This window comes from Chelonoidis abingdonii, chromosome 3 (assembly GCF_003597395.2).
Source record: "Chelonoidis abingdonii isolate Lonesome George chromosome 3, CheloAbing_2.0, whole genome shotgun sequence".
Lineage (NCBI taxonomy): Eukaryota > Metazoa > Chordata > Testudines > Testudinidae > Chelonoidis > Chelonoidis abingdonii.
Genome location: NC_133771.1, coordinates 191,821,589 through 191,834,271, shown reverse-complemented (window position 1 = coordinate 191,834,271; position 12,683 = coordinate 191,821,589). Strand labels below are relative to the sequence as shown.

At 45.7% G+C, this 12,683-nt stretch overlaps 1 protein-coding gene across 11 annotated transcripts in view; it reads right to left on the bottom strand.

Moving 5' to 3' along the window:
• FBXO11 (F-box protein 11) overlaps window positions 1–12,683 on the bottom strand; it is a 183,798-nt gene that overhangs the window by 99,625 nt on the left and 71,490 nt on the right. The window lies entirely within an intron of this gene.

Here is a 12,683-nt window from a genome sequence, read left to right as displayed (position 1 = left end):
TTTACTTCTGCTTACCACTACCTTTACAGTGAAAGATACAAAAGTTTTAAGTTAACCATAAGCTATCAAGAAGGCATCTACTCTGTCATATTTACCACAAAATTTAAGGCTGGGTTCCCTAAGCATTTCAGGGATGGTGCATCTCTACGTGCTAGCTCTTTACTACAGAGGGGGAAAATTAGCATAGCATTACGCATTACCTAAAGAGGAAAAAAAGTTGCTTTGTTCTTTGTTTATTTGGCTAAAGACACAAAGAAGATGATGGTGATAAGTGTGTGCTCCCTACAACCCCTTAATAAAACCAAGAACAATGGTATGATAAATTTCATTTGTAGGGCTTTTGTTTTATTGCTATCTTTTATTTCAAGCTATTACATCATGAAAATGTTCTGACAGGAATACACAATGCAATGAGAAAGGAATAATGTTTTAATACTTCAGCAATTAAATCATTTATTCACAACACTGTACCACACACATTGAACAAAACTTACAAGAACAAATACATGTGGAAGTCAAAGTATAAACTTGATGCTTCTTTCTTAATTAATAAAGAAACCTGTATCTCTTACATAGGCCTCTTCAGAAAACACACTTTTTGCTTAACTGAGGAAAGCTTTTTGGACTTATCCCCTTTGTATAGCTGTTCTCTCTCATTCTAAACCATTTTAAACTTGAAATATGGAATAAAAGTGAGTGATGGAGGTCGTGCAGGAAGAGATCTACTGAGGAAACCCTAGTTTTTTTGTTCAATATGCTAAATAGTCTGTGGTCAATGCACTTAATCTAAGAATAAAAATAATACAAAACAAAAGCCATCCTTCACAGTTGAAGATTTTAATATCATTATTTCAAAAACATTAAAAAAATTATAAAATATATGAATAATATAGAGAGGGTAATGCATACTTTTGTAAGCAAAGCTACTTCAAACAGCAGCAGCTAATGTGAAAGAAAATTCTAAAAAAAACCCATATACTTCTGACGTTCTCGCCCCATTATTATTTCTCTATCCATTATGTAAACCATCACTTCTCACCCTACAAGCCTTACTGAAAAACTCTCAGGTCACAGAGATGCTGGAGGAGATGTGAAATGGACTGAGCTCTATAAGAAAACAGGATTTAAAAAATAAAAAAAACCCAGCAAGCTTCTCAGCTACTTATATGGCACTCGTTACCATAGTATATGAGCACCTCACAATCTCCAACGTATTTATCTTCACAACACCCCCATGAGGTAAGAAAGTGCTAATATCCCAATTTTACAGATGGGGAACTCAGGTGCAAAGACTAAGGATTAGATTCACAATGAAGTTGAGCACTGCCAAACCTAACTTTTAGGTGCTTAGAATATCATTGCAATTCACAAAGACCAGGTAAGATGTTCAGGCTTCCTGTACAATGAACGGTGTGTCAAAATGGGATCACAAAATGCAGCACACCAGTCAGGTCCCCTCCTAAGCTAGCCAATGGGAGAGTCCAAGGTGAGGAGAGTGTGCTAAGCCCTGCTCCTCTCACAAAGATAGGTGCCTGAGTCCAGGCTTGAAGCGCTGTGACCAGCAAGTTCCCTCAGCTTGTCCAAGCAAGGATCTCTCTGCAGCTCGGTCTGGGATTCAGCTGCTGGGGCAGGGAGTGGGACCTGCTCCCTCTCGCTGGCTGGGCCTGGGGTCACAGCCCCCCGAGCCCTGTCCCTGGTAGCTCCCTCCCTGCTGTGTAATCACTTTCCAGCAGCACGTCTGGGACCAGGCAAATCTGGTTGGCAGCCGACCTACCCTGCCTGGGTGTCCCCCCACTAGCTGGGGTCTCAGCACCCCCCGTGCTGAGGCTGCAGGGGAGGCACCTCACTCTGCCTGGGATTCTCAGCTGCAAACTCGCTCCTGGCAATAGGAGCCTATGCAGTTTTTGGGAGAAGCCGAGGCGTGGGGAGCTCCCTCATAATATTTAGCCCATTGACAAGAGTTCTCACCTAGGATGTGGGAGACCCCCAGTCCCTCCTCCACGTGAGTGGGAGAAGGCATTTAAACAGGGACCTGCCACCTTTCAGGTGGGCTATGGGATATTCTGATGGGGGCAGGAAAGAGGTTCCATCAACCTCTTCTGCTGAAGATATTCCAACACGGATAAATAATGTTTAAAAGTTATTGAAGCAGGGGACTGGATCATGGCTTTCTACTCCCAGGTGAGTGCTCTAACTAGGCTACAGCATCATTCTGATGTTTGCTCTCTCTCGCTCGCTCTTTGGCCCAATGATTCATTCATTATTTATCCTCATTCAGCTTCAACAGGAGAGATCAAGGCCACGTCTAGACTACGCGCCATATTGGCGCGTTAAAATCGATTGCTCGCGGATCGATATATAGCGTCTGATCTAGACAGGATATATCGATCCCTGAGCGCGCTTATATCGATTCCAGAACTCCACCAAACCCAACGGAGTTCCGGAATCGACATGGCGAGCCGCGGACATCGATCCCGCGCGGTGAAGACGGGTGAGTAAATCGATTTTAGATATTCGACTTCAGCTATGCTATTCTCGTAGCTGAAATTGTGTATCTAAAATCGATTTTACCGCGTAGTGTAGACCTGGCCTAAGGGAGACCACATCAGAACATCCCATAGCCCAGTGGTTAAGGCACTCACCTGAAAAGTAGAAAATCCCTGTTTAAATGCCCTCTCTGCCTCAGTTGAAGGGGAAATGGAACTAGGGGTCTCCCACATCACAGGTGAGAACCCTAACCACTGAGCTAAAAATTATGAGGAAAGTCCTTCTTATACCCCTCAGGCTGTTTTGTGTAAGCTCATCTACAGAGGCCCCATATGTTAGGCAAGCTCTGAATACGCTTACCTGATCAGGACCCAAAAGCAAGTTAGGAGAAGGAACACCTATCTTCCCCCAGTTTGTGCACTGCTCTGGGCCTGCAGTGGGGTTACAGTGCGCATGCACACAGGCAGAAACATAGGTGACTAGGGAACTTTTATTGCAAAAATGTAGGCATCAAATGACTTTAGATGCCTACAGGGTTTGGTAGCAGCTAAACAGGGGGTTTGTGAATCCTAGTAGGGCCCGATTCTGAGACTTAGGCTTTACCAGCCTCCTGTAGCCTAGAATCTAGTTTATGTTACCACCAATGGTGAATTACAGCCACAAAATTTATTAGCATAGATGCAGCCTTAATTTCTTATTTTCTTCATCTGTCACCATCTTCTGGTAATAGAATTAACCCATCAGTAGACAAAGGGGATTCAACAACCAAGCTCTGTAATAATGCCCATGTCTCAAACTACAGAATAAATGCCCTTGGTTCTTCATAAATAGAAGCTGTAACCCCACTTAAGCCTAGACCTTTACAGTCTCAAAAATTTTGTTCTGCAGGATATGTAAAGGTCGGAAGTAATCTGGGATCACTGTTATGTTACTTGACATTTCTGATCATCACGCCACCTGCATCAAAAGATGCTAATTGTTTCACCTATAAAATGCCATAAATAGTGAGAAAGGTAGACACATAAGCAACATACATTAATAAAATGAAACTTGGTGTGGCTCTCTAAACGAGGGGTGGCCAACCTGAGCTTGAGGGTATGTCTACACTACAGGATTATTCCGATTTTACATAAACCGGTTTTGTAAAACAGATTGTATAAAGTCGAGTGCATGCAGCCATACTAAGCACATTAATTTGGTGGTGTGCGTCCATGTACCGAGGTTAGCGTCGATTTCTGGAGCGTTGCACTGTGGGTAGCTATCCCATAGTTCCTGCAGTCTCCCCCGCCCATTGGAATTCTGGGTTGAGATCCCAATGCAAAAACAGTGTTGCGGGTGATTCTGGGTAAATGTCATCACTCAATCCTTCCTCCGTGAAAGCAACAGCAGACAATCATTTTGCGCCCTTTTTCCCTGGATTGCCCTGGCAGATGCCATAGCATGGCAACCATGGAGCCTGTTTTGCCTTTTGTCACCCGAGGACATTGAGCGCTCCCTATAGCGGACTGGTCCCCTGCTCCTGCCTTGATGGGCTGAAAACAGCCCTGAGGGAAGGTTGTGGCTGGGAGCTGCTAAGCTGGGCTGACTGGGAAGTGGCTGCAGCTGGGCCACACCCCAATGAGGCCCAGCTGGCCCTATAAGAGGCAGTGATCCAGAGGCCCAGGCAGTCTCCCTGGGGGCAGGGCCTGGCTGCAGGGAGCTAGAGACAGGGTACTTGAGTGGAGCAGGGCTGGGGAAAGGCAGAGGAGCTGGGGAGCTCCAGACTGGAAAGCCCCAGGCTGCGGCCTAGCACAAGGCCAAGAGGTACTGGGGGTTACAGAGGGCAGTTCAGGGGTATGCAAAGGCAGCAGGTTCAAACCCAACCTTGCCAGTGAGGCGTAGGCTGATACTGCAGTCTGCCCCAGGGCATGGGAGCTAGATGATGACTGGCAGTAGCCATACACTGAGGCAAGGTGGGGATAGTGGGTGGGAGTTCCCCTGGGAGGGGGAGACCTAAGACTAGTGAGATAAAATGAGGGGGAGGCAGCCTCCAGCTGCTATGATAGTCCAGGCAGGACATTAAACGGTGGTGGGGAGAGGAGCCAGCTCCCGCTGCTATGATAGTCCAGGCAGTACAGAATCTTTTCTTTAGACATGAAAGGGGGGGGGCTGATGGAGCTCAGCCTCCAGTTGCTATGATGAGGACGGTTACCAGCCGTTCTGTACCATCTGCCGGGAATGACCGGGAGTCATTCCTTTTTACCCAGGCACCCCCTGGCCGACCTCACCTGAGGCCAGCCAGGAGCACTTCACTCATGAGGACTGGCTATGCAGCATTTGTACCACTGTAGGAGGATCAAGCACTTTGTCAGTCATTGTTTACTGTACCATCTGCCACCGGGGAGGGAAGGGAGAGGATGCTGCTGTTCAGCCACGCACCCGCGTCTACCAGCAGCATGCAGTAGACATAGGTGACATATGAAAAAGTCAGAAACGATTTTTTCCCTTTTCTTTCACGGGGGGGGGAAGGGGGATGGAGTAAATTGACGAGATACCCTGAACCACCCCGGACAATGTGTTTTGACCCTTCAGGCATTGGGAGCTCAGCCAAGAATGCAAATGCTTTTCGGAGACTGCGGGACTGTGGGATAGCTGGAGTCCTCAGTACCCCTCCCTCCCTCCATGAGCATCCATTTGATTCTTTGGCTTTCCGTTACACTTGTCACACAGCACTGTGCTGTGGCCTCTGTCTATCATAGCCTGGAGATTTTTTCAAATGCTTTGTCATTTCGTCTTCTGTAACGGAGCTCTGATAGAACAGATTTGTCTCATACATGCGTCAGATCCAGTATCAGATCCCGTATACGTCCATGCTGGAGCTCTTTTTGGATTTGGGACTGCATCGCCACCCGTGCTGATCAGAGCTCCACTGGGCAAACAGGAAATGAAATTCAAAAGTTCATGCGGGGCTTTTCCTGTCTACCTGGCCAGTGCATCCGAGTTCAGATTGCTTTCCAGAGCGGTCCAAATGGTGCACTGTGGGATACCACCCGGAGGCCAATACCGCTCGATTTGCGGCCCACACTAACCTAATCCGACATGGCAATACCGATTTCAGCGCACTCCTCTCGTCGGGGAGGAGTACAGAAATCGGTTTAAAGAGCCCTTTATCTCGAATATAAAAGGCCTTGTTGTGTGGACGGGTGCAAGGTTAAATCGGTTTAACGCTGCTAAATTCGGTTTAAAAGCGTAATGTAGACCAGGCCTGAGAAGGTGCCAGAATTTACCAATGTACATTGCTAAAGAGCCACAGTAATATGTCAGCAGCCCCGCATCCGCTCCCTGGCGCCTCCCGCCTGCCAGCAGCCCCCAAGCAGCACCTACTCCCCCCTCCCCCCACGCACTGCAATCAGCTGTTTCACATGTGCAGGAGGCTATGGGGGAGCATCCCCTTCCCGGTGGCAGATGGGGGGAGGAGTGAAGACATGGTAGGCTCAAGGGAAGGGCAGGGGCCTTGGGGGAAGGGGTTGAGTGGGGGCAGGGCTTCGGGCAGAGCAGGGGTTTGAGCAGTGAGCACCCACCAGCACATTGGAAAGTCAGCATCTATAGCTCCAGCACCAGAATCAGTGCCTAGGTAAGGAACCACATATTAACCTCTGAAGAGCTGCAGGTTGGCCACCCCTGCTCTAAACAATGAGGCTGTAACCGCTGCAGAATTTGTGTCACTGATTAATGCAGTGCTTCCAAACTACTATAATAAACAGAAAAAAGAATCAGGGAGACAGAAAGAAAAAATTGGAAAAAACTCCCAACTCAGCAGTTTGCTCTTCCTACAGCTAGAGAGAGGGGGGAACATTTTCATAGATAATCCCAGTCTGGTTCTTAAAGTAAACCAGTAATAGTCACTTAGGATAAAAAGATGCTATCACTGCTGCAAGAGAAAACAGAAGTTTAAGTAAAATCAAACTTAAAATATTAGGATGACACCACTAAAAAAAAGTGTCTAGTGCGAAGACAGAGGCAAAAACATACTCCCTTTCTTTATAAGTAACTATCTTCCTCTACCACAATTATCTGGAGGAAAAGAGCATGTCTCAGAATACTTTAGAATTAGAAGATGTACATATATCTCCAAAAGTGAGATTCATAAAAGTTAATGAAAGACTTTAAAAACCTTCTATATGATCTGTAGCCTGATTTGAGATGTGTTAATAATGTTGATTTAATTTATCCACTTCATTAATATTAATAATAATATTAATGATTATTATGGATATTAATTCATAATGGTTTAGGCTCGCCAACTTGTTTGATTAGAAGACAACAGTTTGTCCTGAATCACAGAGTTTATAAAAGGACCTTCGGGGGTCTGACAGGAAGCTTACACTAAAACAGATATAGCCATAAAGACCTTTTTATTAAAATCAATGAAATAGTAAGCAAATGGTAAAACCATTAGAATTACAGAGTTACACTTGTATTACTGTTATTCAAGAGATACACATGATAATACAATATTATAAGCTGCAAACGTGGTTAATACTCACACTCTGTTTTAATAGCCTGGTGTTGGAAGATATGAGACCACGCCTGTGGCAGTACTGTTTTCACACCTCTGGCAGAGGAAGCTAAATGCAGAGCTGTTAAAGTTTCTTACTCTTTAACTTAACTCTGTAAGCGTTAAACTAAATAAAACATAGGTTTAGCCTAGTTACCTTAAGCTTACAGTTTGAAAGAAATAAAGTACGGCCTATTAATAGCCATCGTAGACGTGTAGCATCGATACGTTGCTAAAGGTGGAGGCAATGAAGAGTAGACAGGAGTAGATAGGTAGGTAGATTGCCTCCCTAATGACGAGCTGCCTCGCCTTTTTATAGGGCATTGGTCGGAAATCCTTCCTCTTATGCCCAAATTTCATCTTTCCCCCACAGAAATGTTAGGGTACACTTACCCCATAGGCTAGTATGTATGTGCGTATGGATGACAGCTAAGTACGCATTTGTGGTATACTTGTTACATTTGTCATACCACTTCGAAAAATTCCATTTGCCATCTTCCATTATTCATTGGTTTAGGCAAAAGGTCTCTAGACATCTGCATGGGTGTTTTGTCTATTATTACTTTTCTGATTAAGGGTCCCAAAATGTGCTAACTTTGCCTTAGCTTAACATACAGGGTTTTGGCCTGTAGGTCTCTTGCATTACAGCCAAACTTATTTTTAATATAAATCTATAAGCCTATTACATCAAATACTCAAATGTATAAGAAAGACAAATTTATACAGACCAGCAGATTAATCCTTAGGGCTACAGATCAAATTATCTACATTGCATAATGATGGAAAAGGAGGTGGCTAGGCTATACAAAGGAATGACATCTTGGATTTCTGGGTTAAAACTTTCACAGAAAAGATTTTAAGCGCAAAGTAATATTCACGTATACATACACTATACTTTTATTAGAGCAATTTAAGATCTAAATACAATTAGAAAGAGGAGAGTTGAATGAGATGATGTGGGTAAGAGTAATAGCAGAGATCTGCGTAGGCCAGGAGGAACTGTAGCTCTTTGGGGAAAGGGCCTTGTTAGGGAGTCTGGCGCTGCATGAAGGGGAGAGCTAGGTTGGATGGAAGGACCCCAATACCCTGGGTCCCATCATCACTGTTTTTAACGGTCGTGTAATGGTCTCCCGCTTGGAGGGAGGCCACTCAGGCTAGTCCTATCGGGCCAGGACCAGAGTCTGCAAGACAGGCAAGAGCCCGCAATAGAGCTGCATGATTAATAGTCCCTGTCAGGCTTTTGCCTGGGTTTGAGTGACTCAGGCAGTCAGTCCTTAAATAGAGTCTATTCAGGCTGGCTGTGGCCGAGGTGGAGCTCAGGCAGCCAGCAAACCAAAACAGTCTCTCAGGGCTGGTTTTGGCCTGGGCGGAGCTCAGGCAGCCAGCAAACCGATACAGTCTCTAGGTGAGCCGGGCCTGGGCCTGAGGAGGCTCAGGCAGCCCACAAGCAAAACAGTCTCAGGGCTGGGTTCAGCCAGCAAACAAACAGTCTTTCAGGGGAACTGGGTCCTGGGCTTGGAGAGGCACAGGCTACCAGAAAGCAACAGTCTCACAGCTGACTTTGGCCTGGGCGGGGCTCAAGCAGCCAGCAAGCAAAACAGTCACAGGTGAGCTGGACCTGAGTAGGCTCAGGGTGCCATCAAGCAAACAGTCTTTCAGGGCTGGCTTTGGTCTGGGCAGGGCTCAGGCAAACTAGTCTACAGGTGAGTGCTAAGGGAAGCTCCTCTTCAGAGCTAGAGCCTCCTTTCACAGTGTAGGGGGTCAGCCACCCCGGGGTGAGGTGGCAGGGGGACACAGGCCACCCCACTCCACAGTGTCCCAGCCCAGGGCCCTGGCAGAGGCAGAATTGGCTGCCCCTGCATCAGCGGGGATCCAGCTGCAACACGCCAACTGGGCCACCCCTGGCTCTGGAGCCAGCTGCTTTGGGGCTGCCCCATGGCCGCTTCCTGCCACTCCGGTATTCGGTACCTCTAGCCTCCAGGACTCTACGGCTACCTGGGGTAGATGGCAGGCGGCACTCCAGGCCAGTCCTCGTTGGAGTCTGTGAATTGGGCACTGCTCAGTGAGGGTTCCTCTCGGGGATGCGGCACAGCGTCCTTCCCCTCCACAGGCTCTTCTGCAACTGTGCTGCAGGGCCGGCCTGTTATACGTCTGGCCACACCCTATTACTTCTGAAGAGGGTGGTGGGGCGATCTAGGCTCCGCCCTCCCAGGGGAGCGTAATGGTCCCTTGCCTTCCGGCTTGGAAGGAGGTCACTCGGCCTCACTACAGGCCCTTACTGTGCTCTTTACTAAGCTTCCCCTATGCCTCCCTGCTTGTAGTACTGCTGGACTGGCTCTGGAGCAAAGTCAGCAGAGCTATATGGAACCTTTCAAGAACTGATTGCCAAGCAAATCTGTGGCCTAGGAACTTTTGAAGAGCCAACACAATTGGGATTACAGTAACCTACTAATGAGAACTCTTCAAACAAGTCCAGTGTCTCCTGCTACTGACACATTATAATCAACAGAATTGAAACAAGGGAAATTAGCCACAGAGGAAGGTTAACAATTGGTTGAGTTAATTCTGATGTCATAAAAGCCCTAGTTAAGAGTGACCTCAACTACTGACCGCTATAGTCTATATTTATAAAAAATACACACAATCAGTATTACAACTTAATTTCTTCAAATATAACCTAGGCATGTGATTTTAATGAATTTTAACTATGTGGGAAGTTTGAAATATTGCAGTTATTCCATTCCTGAAATTTGGGACCAAAAACAAGCATTACAATGCTAATTTTATTTATTTATTTTTAAGACCCCATTTAAAGTTTGAGTTAATATTAGCTTTAACTTATTTACTTGTAAATTCTCACAAACTAATTCTATAATCCAAAAGTAAATGAACTTTTGCAGAGCAGACACCTTATTCTTCATCCACACAACACAGTAGTAGTATTTATTATATCTGTATTACATTAGTGCTTAGAGACCCCTTTGAAACGGAGAATTCATCGTGCTAAGTGTTAAACACAAACGTAATGAGAGACAGTCTCTACCCCAAATAGCTTAAAGTAGGGATTCATCCTCTGTTTAAGTGCAAAATGCAAGACAGATTTAACAAGAGGGGCAAAACTGGTGACTAAAGATATTCTTTGAGAGCCTCTATTTCATGCTAAGTAGTTATCAATAAGTATTAATTATTAGTATCTGACAACAAGAGTAAAGTGTATTATAATAAAAATGTTGACTACAATTTCGATTATCCTATGACGATACCCATTGTGATAAAGTTCCTCCTCTACCTTGGTGGGTCCTGCACTTATTGGCAGATTTGCACACCTTAGTGATCTTCCCCTCTGGTGGAACCCACAGTCCGGGTCAACCCCTCCTGTATCTGATCAGCAGTTGGGAGGTTTGGGGGGAACCCAGGCCCGCCCTCTACTCTGGGTTCCAGCCCAGGGCCCTGTGGATTGCAGCTGTCCGTAGTGCCTCCTGTAACAGCTGCATGACAGCTAATTACAATAGAGATGGCTTTCATAAAACAGATAGAAGTACTTTATATCTCTTTTGACTGTAAAGGTTAACAAGTTCAGTAATGCTGGCTGTCACTGACCAGAGGACCATCAGGGACAGGATGCTTTCAAATCTTGTGGAGAGTTTTTGTGCGCGCTGTTAGACTTTGGTGGTTGTTCTCTCTGGGTCTGAGATTGACCAGCGTGCAACCAGGTGTTCTCTCCATCTCTCTGATACAGGCTCTTATAGATTAAATAGAATACTAGGTAGATGAAAACAACATAAAACCTAACTTCACATTATGTTGTTTTCTTATTGCACAAGGGCATTGGCGGAAGGAGTTTTCAAATTTGTATTTTGCTGCAAAGGATTATTTAATTTGTACTTGTATCACTTAGGCTGATGGTATTCCCAGTGTCTATAGCTGAAAAAACCCTGTTACCTAATCCTTCATTAAATTTTACAAGGAATAAATTTTTACTGGTTTTTGCTCTCTTCAATTTAAAAGCTTTTTTGGTTTAAGAACTGATTGTTTTTTATTCTGGTGAGACCCCCAGGGGACTCGGGTCATGGATCTGGATCCACCAGGGAATTGGTGGGGAGAAAGGAGGAAAGGGGGAGAGACAGGGTTAATTTTCTCTCTGTGTTGATTACCTCTTCTCAGGCGAGTCTGGGTAGGGGGGGAGAGAGAGGAGGCGGGAGTCTGAATTTTTCCCCTCGTTTCTGTATTCACAAAGAGTGTTTGATCACAGTGATCTTCCAGTTGGTAATCAGGGAGGGGAAGTCTGGGAGAGAAAACGGTGGAGAAAGGTTTACTTTCCGTTCGCACTTTGTTGGTTGTGTCTCAAGATCCAGAGGGTCTGGGTCTTGGGCGTCCCCGGGCAAGGTTTAGGGGGACCACCGGTGTACCAGGCCACTGGAATTCCTGAGGTTAGGTGCAAGCACGTTGACAGTACTAAGCTGGTAACTGAGCTTTAGAGGGAAGTTCATGCTGGTACCTCCTCTTTTGGACGCTAAGGTTCAGAGTGGGGAATTATACCATGACAGGGCTAGTCAAAGCATTCATTCAAAATATCGATTTCTCTCGTATAAATAATTCAGAGGATTAAATACCGGAGGGAGAGGAATTATTTAAGTTCAAGTACATATGTAAGAACGTTAAGAACATAAGGAATGGCCGTACTGGGTCAGACTTAAGGTCCATCCAGCCCCAGTATCCTGTCTACCGACATTGGCCAATTGCCATGTGCCCAGAGGGATGTGAACTTAACTGGTATGATCAAGTGATTCTCTCTCCTGCCTATTTATCACCACCCTCTGACAAACAGAGGCTAGGGCACCATTCTACCCATCCTGGTATAGCCTTAATGGACTTAACTTCATGAGTTTATCCAGTTCTCTTTTAAACCCTGTTATAGTCCTAGCCTTCACCCTTCTGCAGCGCAAGGAGTTCCACAAGTGCTGTGCATCATGTGTGAGACCACAATGGCACCCAGAACAAATGGATATAAAAACTGCCATCAGGAAAGTTTAGGATTGAAATTGGACAATGGTTTTCTATACGATTAGAGGAGTGAAGTTCTGGAACAGTCTTCCAAGGGGAGCAGTGGGGCGGCAAAAACTATCTGGCTCAAAACTTAAGCTTGATAAGTTTATGAGGGTGTTTATTGATGGGTAGACCTGTAATTTTGGCAATTAATTGATCCTGACCATTTAGTGGTATATGCCAATGGCCGTGTGATAGGGATGTTAGATGGTGAGGTTAGGATCTGAGTTACTACCAACAATTCTTTCTGGGGTCTGGCTGATGAGTCTTGGCCCACGCTTAGGGTTTTTAGCTGATCGCCATATTTGAGGTCAGACTGAAAGAATATTCCTCCAGGGCACATGGAGAGGCCCTGAGGGTTTTTCACCGTTCTGCAGGAGTGGGGCATGGGTCATTTGCTGGGAGGATTTCTGCGCCTTGAAGTCTGTTAAACCACGATTTGAGGACTCATAGCTCGACACCGTAGGTTGGGGTTTGTTACAGGAGTGGGTGGCGTAGAGATTTGTGACCTGGCTTGTGCAACGAGGTCAGACCCCATCTGCTCTGAAACAGGGCCTTTTTTCTTTTTTTTCTTGCAGCCGACAGCCTCTGGCTCGGTGATTTGCGCGGGGTT